The 27924-nt window shown below is 47.7% G+C and overlaps 1 long non-coding RNA gene across 1 annotated transcript; it reads left to right on the plus strand.

Moving 5' to 3' along the window:
• LOC121103772 lies at positions 1-27662 on the plus strand. The gene is made up of 3 exons (XR_005836032.1): positions 1-99; positions 11579-11682; positions 26412-27662. It is a non-coding gene; the product is annotated as an uncharacterized LOC121103772 (long non-coding RNA).
• The last annotated feature ends 262 nt before the right edge of the window (positions 27663-27924 follow it).

The raw sequence follows: 27924 nt of genomic DNA on the forward strand, positions 1-27924 counted from the left end.
CCCTGAGATCATGACCTGAGCTGAAGGCAGATACTTAACCGACTGGGCCACCCAGGCGCCCTGATGGGGTTTCTTTTTAAGAAGGATCTCCTATTCATGGTAAGAGATACTGGCCTTCGCTTTCCGCTCACAAATACACTTAAGTTAAAAAACAAAACGGGAAATGTGTTTAAGGAAAAAGATCCAGTGAACAATAGTACGCCACGCAGCAAACACTGTGAGAGAAGTAATGAACGACAGAAGTCTGTGGAATATACCGGCTTATCTCCTACCTCGTTTGGTCCTTTGGGCCATTAACCAAGTAAAACTCAATCAGTGCTGCAAACAATTTTATGTTGTTCCCATCAGATTTCACCCCCAAGGTGATAGATGGTCTGTGTTTGGAATGTATACACAGCTTGTGCAGAAAGCTTTAACTCCGCTTATGGCTCAAACCAATCCGAACAAGCCAAGGGGAGATCGGGTCCGCTCATGGACTCGGAAGCGGCGGTCATGCTTCAGAGAGTCCCAGACTGCGTCAACACCTTGGCCCGAACTGTTGGTAAACGTTCCTGGCCTCAAATACAACAATGAATGTTGTGTACAACCGATTTCTTATAAGGGGAAACACACACTTGCTTTCGGAGACAAGTTTGTCCTGAGATTTGACTGAGTCTCTTGGTGAGAGGACAACTGGGAACACAGGTGCATGTCTTTACCTATTATCTTGACAAAGGGACACACAAATGCTCTTCCTATGGTCCGTTCTTCTGAACCTTCTGAATGAAACGTTGCAACTCGTGCGACCTAGGAGCTGTCTTGGGTTTGCAAAAGTGGTTTTTATTGTGGGCACAGTATTCATTTTTATTATTCTCATTTAGAAATAACAACTTTGTGGAGCTATAATTCACATACCCTATCACTCATCCATTTAGAGTGTAGAATTCGGTGGATTTTAGTATATTCACAGAGTTGCTCCACCATCCCAATACATTTTAAAGCATTTTCATCTCCCTCCCCCCAAGAAAAACTCTGTATCCATTAGGGTCACTCCTCATTTCTCCCTCCACCCTTCCCAGCCCCAGGGTCAGTCTGTGTCGATAGATTTGCCTCTTCAGGACATTTCATATAAATGGAACCAAACCTAACGTGGTCTTTTGTGACTGGTCTTTTTCTCTTAGCATTATGCCTTTCAGGCTCATCCATGTTGTAGCATGGATCCGTACTTCATTTCTTTTTATTGCCAAAGAATATTCCATATTATGGAATATACCACATTTTATTTATCCATGCATCAGTTGATGATCATCAATATTGTTTTAAGTTTTTGGCTATTTGGAGTAATACTGCTATAAGCAATCCTGTACACGTCTTTGTGTGGACATACGTTTTCATGTCTCTTGGGTAGATACCTACAAGTGGATATACCTACTGAATCGTATGGTAATTCTTTGTTTTCACCTTTTGAAGAACTGACACACTGTTTTCGGAAGTGCCTGCACTATTTTCAGATTCCACTAGCAGTGTACGAGGATTCCAATTTCTCCACATCCTCTTCCAACATTTGTTATCATTCACTAAAAAAAAAAAAAAAATCATTCTAGCCATCCTAGTGGGGGTGAAGGGACATCTTATTCTAGTTTTATTTGCATTTTCCTGACAGCCAATGATGTTGCCCATCTTTTCACGTGCTCTTGGCCAATATAGCCACTATATGGCCAATATATCTTTGGAAAAATATCTATTCAGGTGCTTTGATCATATTTTAATTGGGTTGTGTTTTTATTATTAGGTGGTACGAATTATTTATATATTCCATGGAAGTCCTCTAGTGGATATAGGATTTGCAAAAATATTCAATTCTGAGGCTATCTTTTTACCTCCTTTAAAGCACAAAAGTTTTTAATTTTGATGCTGCCCAATTTGTCTGTTTCTTTGATTGCTCATGCTTTGGTGTCATCTCTAAGAATCCACTGCATAATCCAAGGTCATAAAGATTTATTCCTTTGATTTATTCTAAGGGTTTTATAATTTTACCTCTTCTATTTAGGTCTTTGATCCAATTTGAATTAATTTTTTTAAAGTTTTATTTATTTAAGTAATCTCTACACCCAATGTGGGGCTCAAACTCACAACCCAGAGATCATGAGTCACACACTCCTCCAACTGAGCCAGTCAGGTGCCCCTAGTTTGAATTAATTTTTGTCAGTGGGGTGAGGTTCAAATTCATTCTTTGGCATGTGGATACCCACTTGTCCCAACAGCAAGACTATTCTTTTCCCCCATTTAATTGTCTTGTCATCCTTAGTGGTTTTAAAAAAATATTACTCAAATTAAGGGGCGCTTGAGGGGCTCATTCAGTTAAGGGTCCGACTCTTGATTTCAGCTCAGGTCATGATCTCAGGGTTGTGAGATCAAGCCCCATGTCAGGCTCTCAGCTGGCTGTGGAGCCTGCTTACAATTCTCTCTCTCCCTCTGCTCTTCCCCACCCCCTCTCTCAAAAAAAAGAAAAAGAAAAAAAATATTACTCAAATTAAAGAAAACCTAATGGAAAGGTATACCATGTTCATGGGTCATAAGACTCAATATTGTTAAGATGTCAACCCTAAATTAATCTCTGGAATTGATTCAATCCTAATCAAAATACCATCGACTTTCTGCAGAAATTGACAAGCTGATTCTCCACTTTATATGAAAAAGCAAAAGAACTACGATAGGGAAAAAAACCCAGTTTTGAAAAGGAAGAACAAAGTTGAAGGGCATACACTATCTGATATCAAGACGTAGCATAAAGTACAATAATCAGAACAGTGTGATATTGGTGTCATGATGGACATCTTGATCAATGGAATAGAAGAGAGAGTAAGGACATAGATTTACAGAGTGCCAAGCTGACTCAATGCAGAAAGGATTGTCTTTTCAACAAGAGATGCTGGAGTGAATGGTCCATGTAAGAAAAAGTGAACCTCAACTCCTACCCCACATCATACAAAAATTAACTTGAAATGGATCAGAGACCTCAACACGAGAGCTAAAACTATAAAACATCCAAAGTGTAGGAGAAAATCTGTGCAATCTTAGGGTAGGCAAAGCTCTTTTAGATAGGACACTGACATCATGAATCATGAAAGAAAAAAAAAACCCTGTAAGTTGTATTTTATTAAAACAGTAAAATAATCTGCTCTTCAAAACACACTGTTAAAAAAACGAAAGAGCAGGACTCTAGGAGAAAACACTTGAAGTAGTATGTCTGACAAAGAATTTGTACGCAGAATAAAGAATTCTTAACAACGAATAAGAAGACAAACAACCTAACAAAGTAATGCACAAAACATTTGAAAAGACGCTTCGTACAAGAAGATACATGAATGGCCCATAAGCACATGAAAAGATGGTTAACATAATTAGTCATGGGGAAATGTAAATCAAAACCGCAGGGAGACCCCATTTCCCACCCCCTAGAAGGATGGACAATTCCCAGTGTTAGCGAGAACATGGAGCCATTTAGACCTCTCCTCCCCAACTGGTTGGGATGCAAAATGGTACAGTTCGGCAGTTTCTCAGAAAGCTAAATGGACATTTATCGTATGACCCGCCAATTCCACTTTTAATTATCCAAGAGAATGTAAACACGTTCACACAAAGACTTGCACATATTTATTCATAGCAGGCTTATTCATTAATAACCCCAAACTGGAAAGAAGTCAAACAGCCACCGGCAGGTGAATAAATAAATTGTGGCACATCCATACAATGGGATACTAGTCACCAGTAAAAAGGAACTGACTATTGATCCATACACCAACACGGGTGGATAGAAAAAAAGGAAATATGCTGAGTTTAAAAAGCACGACATAGAAGAGTACATACCATCTGATTCCATTTTTATGAAGCCCTAGAAAAGACATACTAATCTCTAGGGACAGAAAGCAGATCGGTGATTCCTGGGTCTGGGGTAAATACTGGATTGACTAGAAAAGCACACAAGCGAACTTTTGGGAATTGAAACTATTCTCTGTCCTGGGTGAGAAGGTGGTGAGTTGGATGTATACATTTGTAAAAACTCACCAAACATTGCTTTTTTTTCAAACACTATGTATATATATATTTAAAGATTTTATTTATTTATTTGACAGAGAGAGAAAGAGAGCACAAGCAGGGGGAGTGGCAGGCAGAGGGAGAAGCAGACTCCCCGCTGAGCAAGAAGCCTGATATGGGACTTGATCCCAGGACCCCGGGATCATGACCTGAGCAGAAGGCAGATGCTTAACTGACTGAGCCACCCAGGTGTCCCTCAAACACTATATTTAAAATGGAGGTGAGGTACTGTATATAACATATTTAAAGTTCTAATGAAACACTTAAATCCATTGCTGTTTCACAATTATGAGAGTTCATATCTTAAAAAATCTAGATTTTTATGTTTTGAAAAATCACAAATATCTGACTGTTGTCCCCATGTGGCAACATTTTACCCGAACTGAATAGTGGCAGCCCTTCCCTCCTTAAGATGGAGCATGTGCTTCCTGGCCCACCCCATATCCCCTCCCCCCCCCCATTCTCTATTTTCTTTTCCTCAGCTCATCTTTACTCATTTTTAAAATTCCCTGCTTTGGCTTATGTGGACATCTGACTTTATGACCCCTGTAAATTGTAGGTCAGATGCTCTTATTAAAATCCCCTGCACTTATTTTTTGCAGTAAAACCTCAATTATCCAAGGTTATCAGGGAATAAGAGTTCTGGGTAGCTGGATTTTCATAGTTAATTGCAGGTTGGCCTGAAAATGGATTTGACTCTGGTTATTGAAATCTTTCATGTTTCTGCCTCCGCTAGGGCAGGCAGCCCCAGAACATGACTGACTCATTGTTCTTGAACACCTGGCCAGGATCGGAGTCATGGATGGGGTTCAATGTACCGGGCTGGAGACGGTGAAAAGGGTCTTTTAGGGGAGCAGTTGGAATCTCTCCAGGGGCCAGGACATACCCTGGGCATCGTTTCTATTTATAAATGCAAATATTAGGTGCATTCCAGGTGCCCAGATTTTGGTCTCTAAATACCATTCCGACGAAAAGGAACCAGGGCTTCTGGGAGAAATGGCTGATGGCAGTTTTGGTGCAGCAAACGTACAGGCTGAGCCTGGGATATTTTATACCAGAAAGCAAAGGAAGGTCTCAGAGACTACTGGGGTCAGTCAAAAGGACTCCTTGAAGGGGTCCTTACTGGCAAAGATGGGAGAATTTGAGCACCTTCTAAAAAATGCAATTAATTGAAACATATTAAATGCATAAAAATCCATGAGTTCATTACAACACTGGAAAAGGGGGAAGGTAAGTAGAACATTAATGTTATTAATAAATAAGAGTCAGGGTGCCTGGCTGGCTCAGTCGGTAAAGTGTCTGCCTTTGGCTCAGGTCATGATCTCAGGGTTGTGGGCTCGAGCCCTGTGTCAGGCTTCATGCTCAGCAGGGAGTCTGTTTGTCCTTCTGCTCCTCCCCCTGCTCACACACTCTCTCAAATAAGTAAAATCTTAAAATAAATGAATAAACAAGAGTCACTAATACGTGGGTCCCATTCAGGTTGTTTTACCTGTATTGGGGGCCCTAGCAGCTATGATGTTCCATAAGCTCCTTAATTTACTGCAAGAATCTGCAAATTTCAGCTCAAAATCTAGCCCAAGGCCCGTTTTTATATGGAACCTGAGGCTAAGAATGGTTTTTATGTTTCTGAAGAGTTGTTAAAAAAAAAAAAAAAGACTATATATAGGGCCAGCAAAACGTAAACTATTAACTAGTAGGCCCTTTACAGAAAAAGTTTATTGGCACCTGATTTACTGTGTCCTATATGTTTGTATTAAGTAGAAAGACATCCTTAAAACAGGCTCCATATAAGTATCTGTAAGTTTGATTTTATTTCTCCCCCCACTTGTTAATTCAGTATTTCCCAAACATCAGCCATTTGCATCCCACCCTCACACTGTTTGCTAACTTGCTGGAGCACTAGGATCATTATTCACTTAACGTATAACATCACCCGAACTCACTTTTTTTTGCTTAAAAACATTCAGCCTTGTCCTAAGCAATACTATGAGTCCACTGCAATGCCGTATTTGTGAAATAAGTTTGATGTGTTAGCTGTATCTTCCTAATACCTATTAAAATAATTTCGCTCTTTAAAAAAGAGTCCCTCTCAAAAGAGGAACTTAAAATCATCTTGCATATCACCCTTTAGAAAATTCTCTGTGGTTTTCTACCTGGCTGAAGGATTTTGTCGTATATCCTCATGCCCTCCTTTTAAGTGTGTTGGGACAGGCATAATTATGCCCATTTCACAGAGAGGGTAACTAGAGCCAGAGGGACTTACCCACCGTCAAAGCCAGTCAGAGGCAGAGCTGGATACAGAAACCAGGTCACCTGGCTTCCAGCCACTTCTACCGACAGGGTTGATGGGACACCTGACTTCTTGCCCCCGCTCTGGCAGGTGCTGAGGAAGTTTGCAACGTAGCAGTGGGGCCGGCCGCCTCCTCCACGAGTACATATGCACCCCATTTGCCCTAGGCTACGGCACACCGACATCTAGGGGTCCTCCCATAAAATCACACCAGCGTGACTGATGGAGGGGATAAGAAAGTGGCCCCTCCAGGAGGGGAGACACAATGGTCTTATTTGAGCTGATCAGAGACAGAGAATACTCCCAAGGTGTATCGTTAAGTGAGAAAGAGAGGGCAGAACAGTAGATAAAGCCTATGTGCATTTGTGTTAAAAAAAAAAAAAAAGAAGAAGGGAAATAGAAGTATAGAGACATTTACTGGGGTGGACATAGCCTATGCTGGAGAGGCTACAGAAGAAAGCAGTAACATGAATTGCCTTCAAGAAGGGGAACTGGGTGGCGGGGTGGGGGGGCACAGAAAGGGAAAGGAGGCTTTTGAAATCAGAGTTACTCCTTCTGCATCTTTTGTATTTTGGATCGCGTCAATGTTTCACCTGTTTGTTTGTTTATTCAGTCCATAAATATTTACTAAGCCCCTACTGTGTGCTCAGCACTGTTCTAGCAATAAACAACGAGTAAAGAAATCAATTAATCCCTGCCTCTATACAGCCTACGTGCCCAGAGGGACAGAACCAAAAAAATTAAAAAGAGCAATTACATTTGAGAATTTATGCTGATTAGAGTTCGGTCAAAAAAATTCTGTATGGCAGCATTAGATACACAGAGATTAAAGTGTTTTGTAACACCAGGTGTATCAGCCAAGCTTTGGGGAAAAGCACACCTTTGCATGTCACTGGGGTTGGAGCTGGTGTAGTCATTTGGAGAGTATTTGGTAGTCTCTAGAACATTTAAAATGTGACAGCCGGGACCCAGTGGTTCTACTCTTGGTGCATGCAGGTGTGCATGCCTGCAATGTGTGGGTATGCGTGTGCTCACGCGTGCGTGCGTGCGCGCGTGTGTGTGTGTGTACGTGCGTGCTCACTGTAATGATAGTGCTTGCAACCCTGTAATCCCCCCAAACTGGAAACGACCCCCTGGGCCCAGTGACAGGCTGCTGGGGAGTGGGTGGGGTGCAAACCCTTGGGTCACTGCTCCACATTGTGGGGTGGCATCTGGGGGTGACACGGGGGCAGGTTGGTAGGTATCCCGTAGTTTCACTCTGTGATGGGGTGATGGATTCCACAGGGCAGGGAGCACCCTCAAAGGGCAGTGAGGAATCCCCATTGACGGCACAGATAAGCGCATCCCACAGCCCTGGGGAGGCCAGCAAACGCTGGATGTTAAGGACCCAGAAGTGACTTAGATTCCCATCAGGGGGTGGATGGCATAGGGTTTGGCCTATGTTAGGGCAGTCAGACCCCAGCTAGGGCCTGGTTCTGCTGTCTCTCAAGGGAGGGCCTCGATCCATGACAATAATTAGGTTGGCCCTCGAAGTCTTAATTTTCTCATCTGTAAAATGCGGATAACAGTACCTGTGCCTACTAGGTTATTGTCAGAATTCAATGAGATAATGCGTGGGAAGTACATGTGCTTGGCACATAGTGAGTCTTGAAACATGGTGACTGTAATTACTATCGTTATCATTGTTGTTTTAAGGAGCAGAATTATTATTGCTGTCCTGGGTTGCTAGGCCTGTCATTTGTAGAGAAATGGCCCACTGGAGAAGTGGCACTCAGACGGCTTCTTGCGGGCCTGGGTCCTTCCCTGGCAGGGAAATCCCACGGTCCCCAGATTTCCAGTGGTCCCCACAGTCTCCAACGGCTGGCAAGTGGCTTTCCAGACAACTTCTGTAACAGCTGCACCTACATCCAGCCTGGCCAGCACCAGCAGCCATGTACACAGCCACTGACGAGGCCACGTTCCACACTTGTCCCATATGAAGGAAGATCCAGGGGGCTGGGGGCCCCTCCTCTGGACCAGAGCCCTCCCTACCTCAGCAGGCGCCTTGGCCCTGGCATGCCTCCCTGCAGGATGGTGGGGAACCTCAGGATCATAAACATTTCTGCTCTGCTGACTTTGGCCTTGTGGGTTTCCCCATAAATCCCTTTGCTTAACCCAGACCTTGTGGTGGTGTAGATTCATTCCAACCCTCCACGGAGCCAGTGCCTGCCCTCAAGGATGCAGGCGGAGAGGCCGAACCTGGACCTGGAATACAGCATCCCTTCCTGCTTGCTAATTCTGAGCCACCTTGGGAAAGAATGGCTGCGGCTCCCTGTGGAAGGCCAGCTGCGTCAAACTGGGGGACAGGGGACCCCACCCCATGCAGTTTCCTCCCCACACCTTCTGGGATGTGTGTCCTGCAGATGACACTCTCCCTGTGTCCCCAAGCAAAATGAAACCATCTTTCCTGAAGAGACCAATTAGGACATGAACCTTGTGCTCTGGGGTGTTAGGAAAGGAGAGGAGCCCAGTGGGCCGATGTTGCAGGCACTGAACACAGCCCAGGAGAGCTCAGAACGGAGCAGTGACCCTGGATGGAAGCCAGCGTTGGGGAGTGGGCAAAGCGTGTGGGGCAAGGGCCTGCCACCTTCTCCACCCTAACCCTATGCCAGCCTCCATCCTGTCTACCCGCCAGCTCCGAGTGGCCTTGCTGTGCCAGTCTGGCTGGTCCTGGGATGAAAGATGAGTCATGGCGTCAGATAAGCACTTCGAGCTGCTGCTGGTACAGAACACGGACCACGCCTTGCAAGGAGCAGAGTCCTTAGAAAACCTGGTCTGGTCTCCAGACCCGAAGCCATCACTGAGGTCCTCCCTGCACCCCTCACCCCCATCAGCTCTGTGGAGGCCTAGGGCGCCAGAGACCCCACCGCTCAGAGCTCACACACCATACACCCGTGCCTCTTAGGCACCACACAGAAACCAATCACAGCCTCCAAAAGAAAGAGGCATTTGGGAGGAAATGCTTTGTCCACACTCATGGTGGTAACAAGGCATCCAGGGCCCCAAGAACGGCTGCTTACACCTGCTTTCCTCCCCAACCATCAGTGAACCTGGGATGATTGTACAGGCTGCTGGCTCAGGACATAGGTGCTGGAGCCAAGCTTTGGGTTTGAGTCCAGCTGCACTGTGCAAACTTGGGCAAGCTACATGGCATGTCTGTGCCTCCCTTTTCTCGTCTGAATACTGGGGACAGTATGACACCTACCTCCAAGGGTGCCTAGAACCATGCCTGGTTCACAGCAACTTAAATGCACCAGCTCTTACAAGCTTCTATTCTTTCAAGGGCCCATGCAACTGAAAAAAATATGATTGCTTTCCAAATATGGGAAGAAAATGGCAGCCATTAAGTAAATGTATGCCCTGTGATGCCAACCACACAAACGGCATTCCACTTTTCATGGTGATATGCAAATGATATGGGAACTCATATTTTTGATGGTGAAAGTTATAAAGGTCACAGAGGAAAATGGCCCCAAGGATGAGGAACCTTGAACTTCAGTACATCCTGAGGGCACAGACCAGTCCTGGAGACCTTCTTCCTGGTGACCATCTGTCACCCACTTCCCAAGAGTCCCCTTTAGCAGCTCCAGCCAAGAGCTTAGAGTCAAAAGCCTAGAAACATTCCTTTTTTTTTTTTTAAAGACTCCCACATACATAAATAAGATCGTCAACAATGGTCGGGAGACCCCTGGGACCCCTTCACATGGCAACGTGATAATGCGAAGTCCAAAGAAATCTCCAATACACAGATCCATTTAAAAATCTCACTTCCAAAAGAAACGCTCGACTTATAGTGCGGATGACAAAACCATCAGAGGCAGTTACCATGAGGTTGCAGGACAGGACTTCCATGTTCCAAAGTGACCAGACCAGACCAGACTAGCTTGCGGGTTTTAGGGACTCGGATGATGCGTCTGTGCTGACTATTTGTTTCCAGTACCTTCCAGGTTCTCGATCCAGCTTACACTGGAGGAATGAAAAAGCTCTGAAAAGCTGTCTCTGAAGACAGAAGGCTCTAGCAGCAAAGGCAGGTCAAGAACTGGACCTGGGGAAGGCTGGCTGGCTCTCTGTTCCCAGGAAGAACTCCTCAAAGCACAAGGGCTCAAGCGTTGAGTGCCGCCTTTGTACCTGGGCACCATCTTTCTTAGCATTGACTCACTCTTGTTTTTACTTAAACACTTACTTTAGCTTTGTCCTAAGCCAGAGTGTCCACAAAATCACAGGTCTGATGTCACTAATTATATATGTTTCCTAATACACCTCAACATAAACAATTACTGCTGAGATGAAAGATGTTCGTGGGCACACCATCTGAAAACCATCTCCACACGCCACACTGCACAGGGAGGCGGACTCAGCAAGGCTCTTCCTTTGCCTGGAAACTCACCAGATTAGATAAAATACCTCACAGTTTGCAACTCAAAGACAGCCCCCCAGCTGTGGTGCAAGGCGGTGGGTGTTCTTACAAAACCCGTTCTGTAGGTTTCTCCTACAAGGTCTCTATCCCAGGAGAAGCTTGACACTTGTCCTGCCGTTCCAACCAGAAGACCATAAACTCTAAGACAGTAGATGGGGGAGCCCAATGCAGGACTCGATCCCAGGACCTGGGATCCTGGGATCCTAGGATCATGACCTGAGCTGAAGGCAGACCCTTAACCGACTGAGCCACCCACGCGCCCCCTTGAATGGCCTTTTAAAGGAGAAACAAGCATTCATCTGGCCTTTGGCCAATATGCTAAATCTTGGAGGACCTGCTGATCCTCCTTTGTCATTTCCTTGCTCACCTGGTGACCTGGTACCACAGGTGGGCTTCAAAGGGGATTACCCTTTGTAATGACAAAACTCTCACTGCCTGGCTTCTCTGTGTGGACACAGATGCCCACAGCAAGGAAACCTAAATGTACAACAGAGCAGAAGGATGGAACAGACTACCGTACAGGCACGCAATGAAAGACTAGAGAGCTGTTAAGGATGGTTAATTATGGTAACTATGTGTACAGGAAAAAAAAGTTTGGATAAGATTAACCAAAATGTTTTCAGTGATTATGTTTGGGTGGAAGGAGCCCGGGTTATTAAAAAAGAATGTTTTTAGTTTAATCTGCTTTGCAATGTTTTTATAATGAACATATATTGCTTGTATAATAAATGAGAACATGATTTTTTTTTTTGTAGCAACATGGGAAAAGGCTTGTGAGAGAATGTTACTTGATAAAGGCGACATGATAACTACAGATCTTTCTCGACTTACACTGGGGATATGTCTTGATAAGCCCGTGGTAAGTTGAAAATATTCTAAGTCAAAAATTCATTTAATACACTTCGGGGGGCCTGGGTGGTTCAGTGGGTTAAGTGTCTGCCTTCAGCTAGGGTCGTGACCTCGGGGTCCTGGGACTGAGCCCCATGTTGGTCTCCGTGCTCAGTGGAGAGCCTGCCTCTCCCTCTCCCTCTGGCCCCAACAGCCGCTCGTGCTCGCTCTCTCTCGTGCTGTTTCTCTCTCTCTCAAATAAATAAATACATAAAATCTTTAAAAAAATAAAGCAAAACAAAAAGGTTTAAAAAAATGCATTTCATACTCCTAACCTCCTGAATATCACAGTCCAGCCTAGCCTGCCTTACTGGTACTCGGAACACCGACATGAGCCTGCAATTCGGCAAAGCCGTTTAACACAGAGCCTGGTTTATGACAAAGTGTTGAATATCTTGTGTACTTGATTGGATACCATGCTGAAATTGAGAAACAGGCTGGTCGTGGGGGTGTAGATGGTTGAAGCATATTGACTCTTTGCTCTCGGGATCTCGTGGTTGACGGGAAGCTGCGGCTACCGCCCCGGCCCAGCCCCACGAGAGACCATCGCACTGCGGATCACCAGCCCGGCACAAGGTCCACACTCAAAATTCCAAGTACGGGTTCTACCGAATGTGTCTGACTCTTGCACCCTTGTGAAGGTGAAAAATGAGAAGCCGGACCCTTGTGTATGTGGAAAGATCGATTGTCAGGAAAAGTGGTAATTAGGGCATTGGGAATTAGGGAAGGTTTTTTTTTTCTTTTTTTCTTTTTTCTTTTTTTAATGTGGGCTTCCTAGAATGTAGATGGAACTCTAGGAGAGGGGGATTCTGGATTGGTTGGGATCACTGCAGGCTTGCTAGGAAGTTCAGATTGGATGTACACTTGAGCTTATGTTCTAATATTTGTAACTATTCTCCAAAATTGTTTCTTATAGTTTTTTTTTTTTAATTCAAGAATATTGAATAAACCCCCAAAGGGAGGGCTGTTCTATCCATTAGGAAAATCTGCCCAGGGTCTCTGGCAGCCTGACCCTTTCTTCCCCAAGTTCTACAGGAAGACCTTTCCTTTCCTCCTGGGGAGGGGGTGAGCGAAAGATGGGTTTTAGAGGAGGTGGCAGCCTCAGAACCTCCATATCCTGGATGGCTCCTGTCTTCCAAACTCTTGTTGACAGAGTCTTAATGCTATGTTTGCTTTCCTTATTGCTGAGGACTTGGCTACACCAGCCTTTATCCTGTACGATCACAGTTACATGAGAAAACACCTCTCCCACCAGGCCGGCTGCCAGGAGCTGTGTCACCTCGTCCCAAGGGGTGGATGACTTGGGGGTGCCAATGGTGAGGCCACGAGCCCACAGCCCCGCCCCTCCACAGCCAAGCCGGTGGCCACTTGCCCGGGGTGGGTGGTGTGTGTTGACAGCTGGCAGGGAAGAATGTGGTCAGTTTCATGTGCTCCCTACTTCTCTCCCTGCCAAGGCTGGAGGCAACTTGGAGTGGGCAGTCCCCGCCCAGCCCTGGAAGGTGCTAGGGGTGCGGGGAGTAGAGGTGGAGGTGGGGGTTCCTTATTCCACTGGGAATAAAATGCAGTGTTCCCAACTATAGTCCCCAAAGTAATGTCAATATGATAATATTTTGAGGCTCACATAGTAGGTCCTGCTCTATAGCTGCTCTCTCTCGTTCCCTTTGGGACACATAAATTATTCTATTATTATCAAAATGGTGGGCTTTGGAGTGAGCCTGCCGTGGACTTGGGTGGTGTCTTGGACACATCCTATCACCTCTCTGAGCCTCTGTTGTCTCATCTGTAAATGGGGCCAGCGGCGGTGTTGCCTTCACTGGGCTTTTTTTTCCGTGGGGATTACAATGAGATTAATGCTGGTAAAGCCCTTGGTATGGTGTTGACTAAATGTTGGCTATTATGAGGGGAAAGAAAGATGAAAACGTGGGGTTGGCTGCTAAGGTTACATTCTTATTTGCGAGGCTGCTTTAGAAAGAACAGGGGCTAGAAGGGGAGTTTCCCTCGCTTGGTAAATGAATGATTCCATTTTGGGACCGCACTTCCTGGAGGCTCAGCTGTCTGTGTCCCATTCCTGTCAGAAACTTGCACAGGTGTCTGTGCAAGGAGGGCTAAACTCTCCGCCGGCTTTGACGATGACTTACGATATGGCCCCGACCTACATGTCTCCTTTTATTCCCCTTGCTTCCCTTTTATTCCCCTCGCTTCCCTCCAGCATGGGGTCATTAAGAGCCTGGGTTTGAATCCCAGCTCTGTCACTTTCTTGCTGCGGGACCCTGTAGCACTGACTTCTCTCTGTGCCCTGACTGTCCCAACTGTAAAACAAGCAGAGACTAGTACTACATCATTGGGTTTGGCGTGCAGATTAAATCATAAAAATGAGGGGCGCCTGTGTGGCTCGGTTAAGTCTGCCTTTGGCTCAGCTCATGATCCCAGGGTCCAGGGATCAAGCCCCACACTGGGCTCTCTGCTCAGTCGGGAGCCTTCTTCTCCCTCTGCCTGCCCCCCTCTCTCTCTGTGTCAAATAAATAAATAAAATCTCAAAAAATTTTTTTTAAATTAAAAATCTCATTAGTAATTCTAAATACAGATGACATGTTCATGTTGACAATACTTGGAATATATGGGCTTGATAAAATATAGAAATTAATTTCACCTGTGTCTTTTTTCTTTTTTAAAAAAGTATGGCTCTCAGAAAATTTTTAAGTTGTTTATGTAGCTCAGATTTTGTGGCTTGTGTTATATTTATACTGGACAGCACCCACCTGGAACCGTGGCCGCACACAGGAGGCACTTAAATAGGAAATGAATGTAAAAATGAATACAGTTGCTGCCAAATGGGTGCTTTTTTTGTTTGTTTGAGCATAAGCAAGGTTCTGTCTGCCAGGCTGCAGGAAAATGGGAGGGAGACGGTGGCAGAACGGTTTACATAACTAAATGATCACAACTAACATCTACTATTATGTTGATGATAGCAGCTCCCCTTGGTTGAGCACCTAACGTGTGCCAGGAATGGTCACTGGACTTTACCCACACCTTCTCCTGTAATCCTCAAGTCAGTCCTGCAAGGAATCGCAGCATCCTTAGCACAGCCAACTGCCCCAGGTTGCCGGGCTGGTGAGTGGAGAGCTGGAGTTTGCACAGCGGCTGTCTGAGGCTCCCCAGTGCACCTGCCCTCTGCAGGGGCCACTCTGGGTGCTGTCCTGTCCTATGGGACTTGAAGGCTCTGCGTGGGCCTGACAGCAGGCAGGGGTTTCTGGCTCCTGGAGGCAAAGAGCTCCTGCAGTCAGTGAGTCCCTGTTCTCGAGGGTCCAGGAAGCGAGTGAAATAATTCATAATCTCTCATCCTCTTAAGCTCACCCATCCAGATCTGGCTGCCTGCCCTCTCAAGTTCAAGGACTTCAGGGAACTGGCCCTGGCCTGGGTGGTCATTCTCATTCAAGGCAGTCGTGGCGGATGGCACTGGGTCCAGCCTGACCAGAGAGAGGGCCCTGCCCATGTCCCTGAAGCAACAGCAGCCACAGCCTGTGGCTAGAGGCCTGGAGCTAAAGGCCTGGGCCCACCCAATACCCCATATCTGGGGCTCCGATCTGCTTGAGCAGGGCTCCCCCTCCCGTGGTATCTAATTCAAGACCTCCCTGAAGGCGGCCTTTGTGGTAAGATGCACAGATCAGAACGCCTTGGAATGGGGAAGAGGTTTGCAACACATGGACAGAAAGTTCTCCCGTCTCCAGGTCCCCCACTATGTCTTTAAATAGTGGGTTTGAACTTGAGGAAGCCACTTGGGTCTGGTCAACGAGACAATTGACTAAAGAAGTCAGCAAAGACCTTATTCCCTTGGCAACAGCTGAGTGTCAAGGAGTCTGACCTCAGAGGGAACAAACATCCGGTCGGGGGGACCTCGGAGTACCCTCACCCCAGGTGAGAACCAATGGGTCACCACACAGTGCACAGCTGAGAACAATGGCTCCTAGAGTCTGGTCCCAGACCAGGGGCGGCCGAATCACCTGGGAACTGGTTAGAAAGGCAAGTCCTCACGCCCCACCCCAGACCTCCTGAATCAGAATCTCTGGGTTTGATCAGCCGCCCAGGAGACTCTGGGCCATGCTGAAGTCTGAGACTGGAGGCCTTCAGCCTCCTACTCAAAGTACAGCGCCAGGACCCCCGATCAGCGTTCTTCACAGCTTGTTAGAGATGAACATTCCAGCCCCACTTGCTGTACCGGATCAGAATCTGCACTTGCCAAGACCCCAGGGCACGTGCGTGCGTGTTAAAATTTGAGACGCGCTGGCCAGAGTCCCCCACCGGTAAGCCAAGGAATCTCATGCTCAAATGCTTTCAGGGGCCAAGCAGGTGACGCCCCAAAAAATGAAGTCACATCAGCTCCAGCTGATTATTGCCATTGGGAAATGTGAGCTCAGGAGGCCCAGATCTTCCCATTTTCCAAGAGCGTCTGGAAACCCAGATGCCTAAGTGAAACTGCCTAATTTAAAAATTACTGTGTGGGTCACACAGCCTGAGACCCATGGTGCGCCAGCGTGCAAACGTGCTCACAGGCCTCCCAGGCATGGCAAAGGGCGCACACACAGTAGGGACTCAAGAAGGGCTGGGACAGAGGTTCTCAAACGTGGCTGCATAACAGAATCACCTGTAGATCTTTGAGACACGCTGACACCTGATTCCCATCCCCAGACTGCCTGAGAGCCTTGGTCTGGGGCATGAGCCCAGCGCTCTTAAAAAGCTCCCCAGGTAATTCCAGTGTGCAGCAAGAGTTAGGGAATGGTCAGGCTGCAGCAGTAAAGGGCCAGGCAGTACTAGCTCAAGCTCTCACGGTCTGTCACAATTACCCCGCGCAGCCACGATAATGCAAAAGCAGCCAGAGGTAAGAGGAAACAGTTGAGCGCGGCTGTGTTTCGACACACTTTATTTATGAATGCTGCACTTTCAATTTCATTTAATTTGCACGTTGATAGAATATTACTTTTCTCTTGATTTTTTTCTTTTTTAAAGATTTTATTTATTTGAGAGAGAGAGCATGCATAAGCAGGGGGAGGAACGGAGGGAGAGAGACAAGCAGACTCCCTGCTGAGCACGGACCCTAATGTGGGGCGCGATCCCACGACCCCGAGATCATGACCTGAGCCGAAATCAGGAGACAGCCACTTAACCGACTGAGCCACCCAGGTGCCCCTCTCTTGGTTTTTTCAACCACAAAAAAACCATTCTTAGGTCACGGGCTGCACAGAGACAGATGGTGGGCCGAGCCAGGTCTTGGGACCATAGTTGGCTGACCCCTGGGCTAGAGGAATGAATGGAGGGCATGAAGGCCGGGAGTGCAGGCCTTCTCCTTCCCGGCATTTTCCCACACGATCTCCCCGACGACACAATCTCTGCAACCTTAGGAGCACTTGATTATGAAAAGGTGGTGTTGACAAGGCCCAGTCAAGTATTGGCTTGGTCTGGCTCTGGGCCATAGACTTCAGATCGGGCCCCCAATCCTTCATCACCCTGGCAAGATTTCAGGGAGCTGCCTTCCAATGGGCGACTCCAAGCCCCACCCCCCGGCTGGTGCCATCACTGAGTTTTAACATGTAGTGACCAACTTAACTGCATGGCAGGCACCGTGCGGAGAGCTTGGCCCACGTCATCTTGTGTCCTCACAGCAGCTCTGTGCCAGAGAACTAGTACATGCCTATGTATGTTATTAGACACCCGTTTTTTATTTTTTTTATATATCTGTTTTTTAGATGAGGAGACTGAGGCACAGAGAAGTCAGATGATTCACCCAAAGTCACACAGTGAGAGTAGCAGAGCAGAACTGAACCCATGTCTGTCTGACTCCAGAGCCTGCTTTCATAACCACTTTGCTTTACGGGCTCCCAATAATCTATGTTAAGGACAATCAATAACCATCACCATCGGGGCGCCTGGGTGGCACAGCGGTTGAGCATCTGCCTTCTGCTCAGGACGTGATCCCAGCGTTATGGGATCGAGCCCCACATCAGGCTCCTCTGCTATGAGCCTGCTTCTTCCTCTCCCACTCCCCCTGCTTGTGTTCCCTCTCCCACTGGCTGTCTCTATCTCTGTCGAATAAATAAATAAAATCTTTTAAAAAGAAATAACCATCACCATCACCAGTCACCACAATGCCAGACACAATCGTATCAAGGACAAGCCTTAGGCAGCACATGTGGTCTCTCTGTATCTCAAATGGCATCTAGATACCACTCAATCTTCTCTGCCTTGAATTGCAGCCAGACCTGGGGCACCCAAGAGAGATTCTGCACCCTCTCCAGGAAGAAGGAGGCTCAGAGAGCTGCCCCCAGACAGCTGTGCAGGTTGTGTACTGCACAACTCTAGGTGGCATCAATCATAGTAGTCTACGTGAATGATACCCATGGAGTTGTGGAGCACACAGCCCACATAGCTGTTCACAGCAGCCTTGGAAATGCTCACGGTTGCTTGGCACAGGACTGACCTTGGATGCTCACTATTACTGCAGTCTAGAACTACATCTTCAAAAAGGGATTAGGGCCCAGCAGGATATGCCACCATGGATGGTAGGGGCCAGGCTGGCAGCTTTGGGGAAGGCTTTGGGTCAGAAGCAGGAAGTGGCTGGTTCCTCCTAGGACCTCCTTTCTCCATTCTCCTCCAGTTCTGCCTCCAGGTTGCCCTGAGCTGGCCCTCCACTGCCCGTTCTCACGCTGGGTAGCACCTGCCCCTCACCATCCAGGGCTGCTGGGAACTCCTAGCCAAACACTCAAGCTCTCTCCTTACCAGAGTGTTTCCCTATGTTTGCTTTGCTTTTATGATCTGAGCCAGGACCTGTGCCAAGGCTTACCTGCACCAGCTCATGTGACATTCATCACAACCCCATGAGGCAGGAACTGTGATCACCCTCGTTTTACAGACAAGGACTCTGAGGTTCAGAGAGGTTAGATATCTGGCTCAAAGTCACACAACTAGGTGTCAGAACTAGGAATCAAATTTGGGTCTTTCAGACTTTGGAGCCCAAACTCTTAACCGTCTTTCTAGGAGATGGATATGTCATGTCTTCTGGGTCTGTTTCCCCATCTGCATATTGGGCCTTGGGTCTGGGAAGCCGTGTGGGTGACCATGATGTTGCTGCTGGTGATGATGGGGATGATGATGATGGTAATGAAGGTGATGTTGATGGTCATGAAGGTGTTGAAGGTGATGATGGGGATGATGATGATGGTGATGATGGGGATGATGGGGATGATGATGATGATGGAGATGATGGTGATGAAGGTGATGGTGACAGTGATGAAGGTGATAATGGTGGCAGGGATGACGATGAAGGAGGTGATGACAGTGATGACAATGGTGACAACAATGATATACTTACTGGATAGTGGTACTGTGCAGATTAAATGAGTTAAGTCAGGCCAAACGTGGCTCGCTGTACCTGTCCTATGTCAGCACTCTATGAGTGCTGGGTCAGCTGAGCTCCCTGTGCCCTGAATCCACAAAGTAGGGTCCACTGCACTGGAGTTTATGAAGTGAGCATCTTCCTCCTCAAATACTAAGTGAAAGGCATGAATCAAAGACAAGAAAGGGGGAAAGGGCCCTTGGCCCCCTTTCTCCAGCTAAGTCTTCATTTCCTGCAAACCTCTAAAATCCAGCGTGCTGTTCTGGGCCTTGGGCCCAAGCTTTGGAACTGAGTCATTGGGACATAGGCCCAGCCCCTGGGCAGGAGGAAGCCAGGACTCCAGGGAAATTTAGAGGCTATGAATTGGGTGCCCAGGAAGGTAAGGGGCTGCTTCTCCAAGAGTCAAAGCCACACGCAAGCTAGGCTCTGGGCGGCCCCTCTCTGCTGGGAGGGATTTGAATCCTTACCCGCACGGTGACCCAGGGTAGTTCCTGGGAAGCAAACAGCTGAAACCTTACACTTGGCTGCAGGTGAGCCAAGGGCTTCAAGAACCAAGTCATGGAGTAAAAATTTCCACTCCTCCTCCGCACCCACTTCTCAAATAACACCTGGAAGCCCAGGAGAGGCAGGATAGGGAAAGCGGAGTGGGCTCTGTGGTCAGATCGTTTGTTTCGGTTTGAATCCCAGCCCCACCATTTGCTAGTTCTGTGTGACCTTGGGCAAGTTACTTAACCTCTCTGAGCCCATTTTCTTATCTGCAAAATACAGACAACGATACATCCTGTTTCACTGGATTGTGGCAAAGATAGAATGAGATCATGCAGTGAGAGACCTGGTGTCTCCAGGGGTCAAATGGGAAGAAGATGTGTACCTACCCTTTATGGCTGCTCAAAGAATTCTGTGAAATAATGCATGAGCCTGGCATGGAATGTACACATGTTGGAAGAGAAACTGAAGCCAGTTCATCCCCGTGTGTAAGGCAAGCAAAGCAACATGGTTCCTGGATGGAGTGGCAACACCTCGAGGGAACAACAAGCTCTGGAGAGCTGTCTGACTTTGGGGAGCGGTCTTTAGGCTGGGGTGTTCAGCCAACTAGATCATAAGATCGACAAGAAGTCGGCCCCACCCGTCGAGCCAATGGTGGGCCCCAGTGGGAGTTTGGGAGTCGGCACGAGGATGGAGAGGGAGTCTCAGAGGAGGGTCCTGGGAGCTGGGAGATGTAGCTTGCTCAGCACTGTAGGTCCAATGCCTGGCCCGCCGCGGCAGTGGCGAAGCAGTAAAGAAAACAGACAAAACCTTGCGCTCTAGGAGTTTAAATCCCTGTGGATGAATGTAGTAGCATTCAGGAAACACTCCTTAAATGCTGGGAGATGTTGTTCTCCCACTGCCCCCCAACCACCACGCTACTCCTCCAGGTTCTGCCCTCTGTATGTGTGTTGGGGGGAGACCTGCTCACCAGGCCCAGCATCCCGGGGCCAGGCTGCCACCCATGTCATCTAGCGTCAGAGGCGTCAGACCAGCTTCTGTTCCAACAGCCTGCGAGTTGCAACGAACCAGTCTGCTCTCCACTTGAACATCACCCCTCCCTGGATACACACAGCCAGGCCCAGTTCTGATCTTTCAACTTTCCCTGAGTTCTCCAGCTGAAGGTGCTCCTCCTGGCCTCTCAGGGCTGGCCTCTCCTCCCACAGCCCCACCCTCCTCCACTCTCGAAGCCCCGCAGAATGGTGCAGCCTTTCTGGAGTTCACTGGAGCAGTGAGAAGGGTGAGGCGGGTGACGGGGGGACCCGAAGGCCCTGAGCTAAGGTGCTGTGCACTTAGCTTACAGAGAGCCCTCACGGGAGCTGCTACTGTCCCCAGTCCACAGGCCAGTACTGGGGCTCAGGGGCTAAGTATCAAGCTCAAGGTCACACACAGCCCAGCTCCAATGCCAAACTGTCTGACTTCCAAACTCAACCCTTAAACAAACTGCCTCTCGAGGACTCTGGGTAAACCTCAGTGGTCACGCTTCGAGGACCTTTGAGGACAGGAACTGTCTCCCCAAACAGCCTGGCGTAAACCAGGACTCCTCTGGCCCAGTACACGGCCCCTCCTTCCATTAGGGAGCACCTCCCATGTGCCAAGCTCCCCCATGCCCCATCTCTAAAGCCTTGAAAGGCAGCCTTCGGGCCCACAGACGCAGACCGCAAAGGTTCTTTGTGGTCTCTCTCACCAAACTAAACAAAGCCCTCATCCAGCTCCTCAGTGCAGCACAGACCATGAGGAGGGACAAAGGTGATCCTACCTGGGGTGGGGAGTGGTGCCTTTCAACCAGGAAAATCAACAAACGCCACACGGAGACAGAGGTGAGAGACCCACAGTGGAATTTCAGGAATCAGCCTGCAGAGGGCGGGGGAGCTGGTCTGGGGAGGTTGTCTTGTAGCCCCAATGTCCGCAGAGCCAGATGCTGCAGGAGGGTGCACCAGACTTCCCTGATCTTAGTCTTCCTTCCAGACCTGGGCTCAGGAATGAGCTCCCTGGCACATCAGGAGGAAGCAAGGCTGCCTGGGTTGTTCTAGAAGTCTGCAAGGAAAGGGCTCTGTTTGTTGCAGGGGCACCAGAGGCGCCCGACTCCCCAGCCCCCACAATCCTTATTATCATCTCCAGTTTCCAGTTGAGAAAACTGAAGCACAGAGAGGTTAAGTAACTTGCCTGAGATCACACAGTGGAGAAGCACAGAGCCGGGATTCTGCTCTCTGGAGGTTAGCAGGCCCAGGCTAAGAATCACTGCATCTTTTGTGTATTCCCACCAGCTAAGAAGATTTCTTCTGCATTTATATTTTGTAATTTACCTTATGGAAACACAGGATTTTTTAGCTTTGCAAATACAAAGCAAAATAAAAATATGGATGATGCTTTTACACACTCCTTAGACACTGTCCCCATCTGAACCTGCTGGTCTTGATATTTGGTCCAGTGGCTGATTCTAGCCTCCCTATTCTCCCCATCCTGACCTCCTATGATAGTCCCTGAGATGAAGAACAAGCACTTTGTGTGGACAAAGTCATTTAATCCTTGCAGGATTCCTGTGAACCATGACTCCTGGACAGCCCCATTTGCAGGTGGAAAACTCAGGCTCAGAGAAGTACACACACTTGATTATTCACAGCTCAGAAGTGGTGGAACCACGGACTAGAACCCAAGCAATCTGATATCAAAGCCCTGACTTATTTTTTTTTTGAGTCATCTATAAATTTTTCTATTGGGGCAAACTACACAACATAAAATTTGCCATTTTAATCATTTTCTCTTAAGTTTTTATTTATTTAAGTAATCTCTACACCCAACGTGGGGCTTGAACTCAAGACCCCGAGATCAAGAGTCACACGCTCTTCTGACTGAGCCACCCAGGTGCCCCTGCCATTTTAACCACTTTTAAGTGTACATTTCAGTGGCATTAAGTAGGTTGCTGTCAGGCAACCGTCACCACTATCCATCTCCAGAACTTTTGCACCATCCCAGACCCAATGAAACACTAGCGCCCACTCCCCCTGCCCCTCAGCCCTGGTAACCTCTAATCTGTCTCCAAATACTTAGAATTTGCCTCTTCTAAGTATCTTATGTACGTGCAATCATACAATACTTGCTCTTTTGTGATCAAAGACCCTACTTTTAAAAACAGTAATTCATTTTTTATTTGGAAACATACAGAATTTGGGGAGTGGTCAAAAAGGGAGTTCACCTTCTCTCTAATGTTATGCTTGTTTTAAATAAGGATGAAGAAGACCTGTGTGGCTGGAGTTTATCGCTCTAATATAATGGAAGTTTGGGGGGAAAACTAAAGAGTACCAAATGTATGCAATGAAAAGTTACGTCTTGCTTCCCTCCCCAAAGTCTACCACTATCACAGGCTTCCCAAGTGTCCCCAGGGTTTAATGCGCATATACAAATACCTACATATATATGCTTATCTTGTCCTTTTGTAAAGGGACTCTATGTACAGAGATGGTAGAATACTATATACTGTTCCATATCCTGCATTTTCCTTTTCACAATATATCTGGGAGATGATTCCACATCCATTCATAAAGAGCTACTGCTTTCTTCTGAATGGCTACATCATATTCTCTTTCTTGTGTGGTGTTCCCACTGATGGGTGTTTACTTTCCAATTGTTTCCTCTTACGCACAACACTCACGATCTTTGTTCTAACATGCGGTGCCCAACGCGAAGATATCACTGGGTAAATTCCTGCAGGTGAAATCGCAGAGCCCTGGGGTATGGGCCTATTCAGTATCGACAGTTTTCCTAACTCCCCCCACCGAGGGTGCCCCAATTTGTGCTCCCACCGACAGAACTGAAGCGTGCTGGTTACCCACACCCCCATTTCCAACACCGAGTATTTCCCAGGGATCTGGCAGGTGGGAAACAGAATCAGGGTGGTCTGGCTCTGCAGTTCTTTTTTTTTGAACACTGGTTGAGCACCTTCTCATCTGTTTGAATTTATGCTTCTTTTTACGTACTTCCTTTTATGTGAACAGCCAAATCATATCCTTTACTCTTTTCTTTTTTTCATTTTTGGATGGGGTGCTTGGTCTTTGATTTGCAAGAGCTCTTTATCCAGGAAATTAACTCTTTGCCATAGAAGGGACAGATATTTTTTTTAACTAATTTGATATGTAGGCTTATGGGTGCTTTTGGTTTGGGTCATACAGGAAATACTAATTTTTTTTTAAGATTTTATTTATTTATTTTGACAGAGAAAGAGACAGCCAGCGAGAGAGGGAACACAAGCAGGGGGAGTGGGAGAGGAAGAAGCAGGCTCAAAGCGGAGGAGCCTGATGTGGGGCTCGATCCCATAACGCCAGGATCACGCCCTGAGCCGAAGGCAGCCGCTCAACCGCTGTGCCACCCAGGTGCCCCAGGAAATACTAATTTTTAAGTAGGCAGACCTAGCAACTTCGATCTTTAAGGCAAGACCACACTTTCACCCATTAGGCTATACTGCCTCCCACTTTTTTAAAAATAGTTTATTTATTTGAGAGAGAGAGAACGTGCACGAGTAGGGGGAGGGGCTGAAGAAAAGGGAGAAGAAGACTGCCCACTGAGCAGGGAGCCTGACATGGGGCTTGATCCCAGGACCCTGAGAGCATGACCTGAGGTGAAGGCAGACGCTTAACTGACTGAGCCACCCAGGTGCCCCAGTACTGCCTTCCACTCTTTTTTTTTTTTTAATGTTTTTTTATTATATTATGTTAGTCACCATACAGTACATCCCCGGTTTCCGATGTAAAGTTCGATGATTCATTAGTTGCGTATAACTCTTAATCAGGGCTTCGAAAAGGACACATGGAGGGGGCCTACTTCTCTACTGGAGGTCCTCTGCAGTATATTACTGTCCCCAGCCTGGACTTACTTCCTTGTCACTTGACCTGGGACCTCCTTAATGGTTCTTTCTGCTGAGTCTTGAGATCATTCCCTATTGCTCAGGACCTCAGGACTCTTGCCTGGGCGTATGTTCTCATGGGGGCCCAGGGGGAAGGGACGGCCCACCAAGGCCCCCAGGCACAGAAGGGTGTCTAATAACAGGCTTTTTATGGGGAGGGGGTGGGTCCTCAGCTGCCTGGGGTATCCTTCACTTTCAGTTCCTCTGAAAGTCAAATCTTGCCCCAGACCCTCAAGGTGGTCAGACTAGAGGCTGCAAGACAAGAAAGGAGAGCAAGTTCCAAAGAATAAAAACCCCGGAAACTCCACTAGGCCCCTCAGGAACTGGCTGGCGCGGAGGGGGACACGCTTCTGTCTTAGGACACATCCGGCAGCTTTGGCCTTTCCGGCGGAGAAAATTTTCACCATCTAGCGGGAGGTGGATGCATCTGGCTGAAGGGTGTCATTTGAAGTTTTTCTCTAGGCCAGTGATCCTGAATTTTTTCAGCACACATAGAATCACCTGCAGATCTTGTAAAAATACAGGGCCCCAGCCCCAGTCTCTGGTTCAGTAGGTCTAGGGTGGGTCTGAGAATCTGAGTTTCTTACCAGCTCCCGCTGATGCCAATGCCCATGTCTGTGGTCCACGGGCCACACTTTGAGATTCGCTGGCCCAGGTCATTCATTCGCTCCCTGGGCTCCCCCATCTGGTATGAGTGAGGCTGAGAGGTCTGGAGAAACACAGGCTCTGTTCCAACGAAAATAACAGAGCAACTGCTCTCTGCCAGGTCGCATGCTGAGGTCTGTGCATTAATTTTCTCATCTAATCCTCGCAACAAACCCGTGCAGTAGGTTTTGGTAGGACTATCTCCACTTTACGAGGAGAAACCAGGCTCAGAGAGGGTGCACGGGCTTTAGGATCAGACAGATCTGGGGTCTGACCCCAGCTCTGCCACTGACCCACCCTCTCTGAGTGCTCACCCTCCCTGAGCCTCTGACTCATCAGTAAATGGGGATCACAGACCTGGTTCCTGGGCGCATTGTGAGGCCCCCAGGGGTGGTGATTTTAAGAGCACCTGCACATAATAGGTATGCAAAAAATGTTCATCCCTTTTCGTGCCATAAGCCTCATCGTGATCTCAAGGTCCTCTTCTGTCTCCTCTGTAGGGCAAAGCCTTCTTCATCTATGGCTCCACAGAAGCTCCTATCTATCCTTCCAAACCCACCTTAGAATCCCCTCGTCTTTGTATCTTTCCCTGAAAACCTGTCCTCTTCCTGTCTTTGGGAAGAAAAAATATCTAGGATGGCAGCATCTTATTTGCAAAAGGGGCTCAAAGCATTCCTTTCCTTTCTTTCTTCCTCCCTCCCTTTGTTTCCACAGCATTTATTTATGGCAGGTGCACTTCGGAGTACAAGTTATGCTATCACGGGGACCGGGCAGCTAACATCACCATTACCAGCACGAGCACCAGCATCATCAACACTGCGGACCACACGCCACAACACTGTTTTAAGAGGCTTAGGTTGTTGACTCATTTAATGCCTAAAATAACCTTTTGAGGAAAGGGAGTCACAAAAAATGCTAAATAATTTTCCCGAGACCACACCACTGATCCGTGGCAGAGCTGAGATGTAGAAGCCGGCTGTGAGTCTAGGTTATTAAGTTTCGTGGTATCCTGTTCTTTACAAATGAGGATGGGCCAGGTGGGGACTGTGGGGAGGGTGCCCATCCCATCGAAGAGGGCAGCCGAATGTTGGGTCCAGAGTTGTCTGCTTTTCTGATTTCTCAAGAGGATCCAGAGATACGGAGTTTTATGTGGCATCGCCCACTTTTTAAAATTTGATAGTAATCTAAAATGTAAAACAGAGAGTGGGCCTCTGCAACTTCTGCTGTCTCTGATATCTCAAAGGTGGGGACCTTGACTCACTTCACGGCTGCACCCTTGCTCCAGGCCAGGAACACAGTTCACCTGTTGCAGATGCCCTGATGCTTCTGGATGCCTCTGAGCTGAGCTTGGCGCTCAACACCCAGGAATCTCATCCTCCAGCCCACTCAGCTCTCGGGATCATCAGCCTGGAATTGGGGTGTGCACAAGGTATGACGGACCCAGTGGTGACTCGGAGTGTCACCTCCACCCAGGGACCATCTCCAGGTCTCCCCTGTCCAGGATGAGACTTCCTGCTTACCGAGGGCTGACGTGCTCTGAGTGAGTGTTTTGTTTCATCATCCCATTGATGCCCTCCACAGTTTTGGGTGGTTGCCACTGTCCTCATCCCCCCTGGTGCAGATGAGAAAGCTGTGGCTCACACAGGGCGAGGGAACTGCCCCAGCTAGGAAGCGGTGGACCTGGGCTGGTAATGCAAGCACCACCTGATTCCAGCCTCTCCCCAGCTGGCTGTTTTCAGGCTTTCCACCAAAGTGTTGATGGTCTTGGCACGTGTTCCAGCACACGCACACACTCATCCCCCAGACTGGACCTGGAAAGTGTGTGGGACACAAATAGGACCCAGGACACTCCCGTCTGCCAGCCACGTTTCCTAATTACCCTGGCTCCTACTAGAAGGGGAGGGCGGCACTGGGGGCATCCAGAGAGGATCCCTGGAGGCTGTCCCTTTTGGGAACTCTGCCCACCAGAGCCTGGACAGGCAGAGCTTGTGGTGTGGCTCAGCAGAGACGGCAGGTAGAGGGGGTGCGTGTTTGTCCTTGCCCACAGACAGAAGTGTGCATATGTGCACCTGTGCATTGTGTGCTTGTGTGTGTGGTACACACACGTGTGAACATGTGCGCGTGTATATGTGTGGACCTGTACGGAAGCACGTACACGTGTGCATGCATGTACACGAGTGTGTGTGCACGTGTGCATTCGTGCATGTGTGCAATGGAGAAGAGAGGACATTGTCCCACAAATTCAGATCCTGTGAAGTTAGTTTAGGACAAAGAACAAAAATCTTACTTAACCCAGAGATGTCAATTTACAGAAAAAGCTGAAATAAAAAACAGCCCCCCCCCCCAGGGGGAGTATCTGGGTGGTGCAGTCGGTTAAGCATCAGGCTCTTGCTTTTGGCTGGGAGTGGAATCAGGCCCCACTTCTGGGCTTCAGCTCAGCGCTGAGTCTGCTGAAGTTTCTCCCTCTGCACTCCCTCTCCCGTGGGGTGGGGCTGTCCCCCCACTCTCTCTCTCTAAAATTAATAAATCTTAAAAAACAGCCCCTGAATTTTTATGACCAAGTTAGATTTATATGCACAACATGGATAACAAAGGAATGATAGCCGGAGACTGGGGGTGTGGGTGCAGGATATGGATGGATTATACCATTTCTGTTAAATATCTGCCCACAACGTCACTATGCATTTTACGTATGTTCTGTGGGTATGCATATATGTGACTGCATAGGTGTGGGAAAGGTCTAGAAGGAACATCCC

Source organism: Ursus maritimus, unplaced genomic scaffold, assembly GCF_017311325.1.
Source record: "Ursus maritimus isolate PB19 unplaced genomic scaffold, ASM1731132v1 scaffold_2, whole genome shotgun sequence".
NCBI classification, from domain to species: domain Eukaryota; kingdom Metazoa; phylum Chordata; class Mammalia; order Carnivora; family Ursidae; genus Ursus; species Ursus maritimus.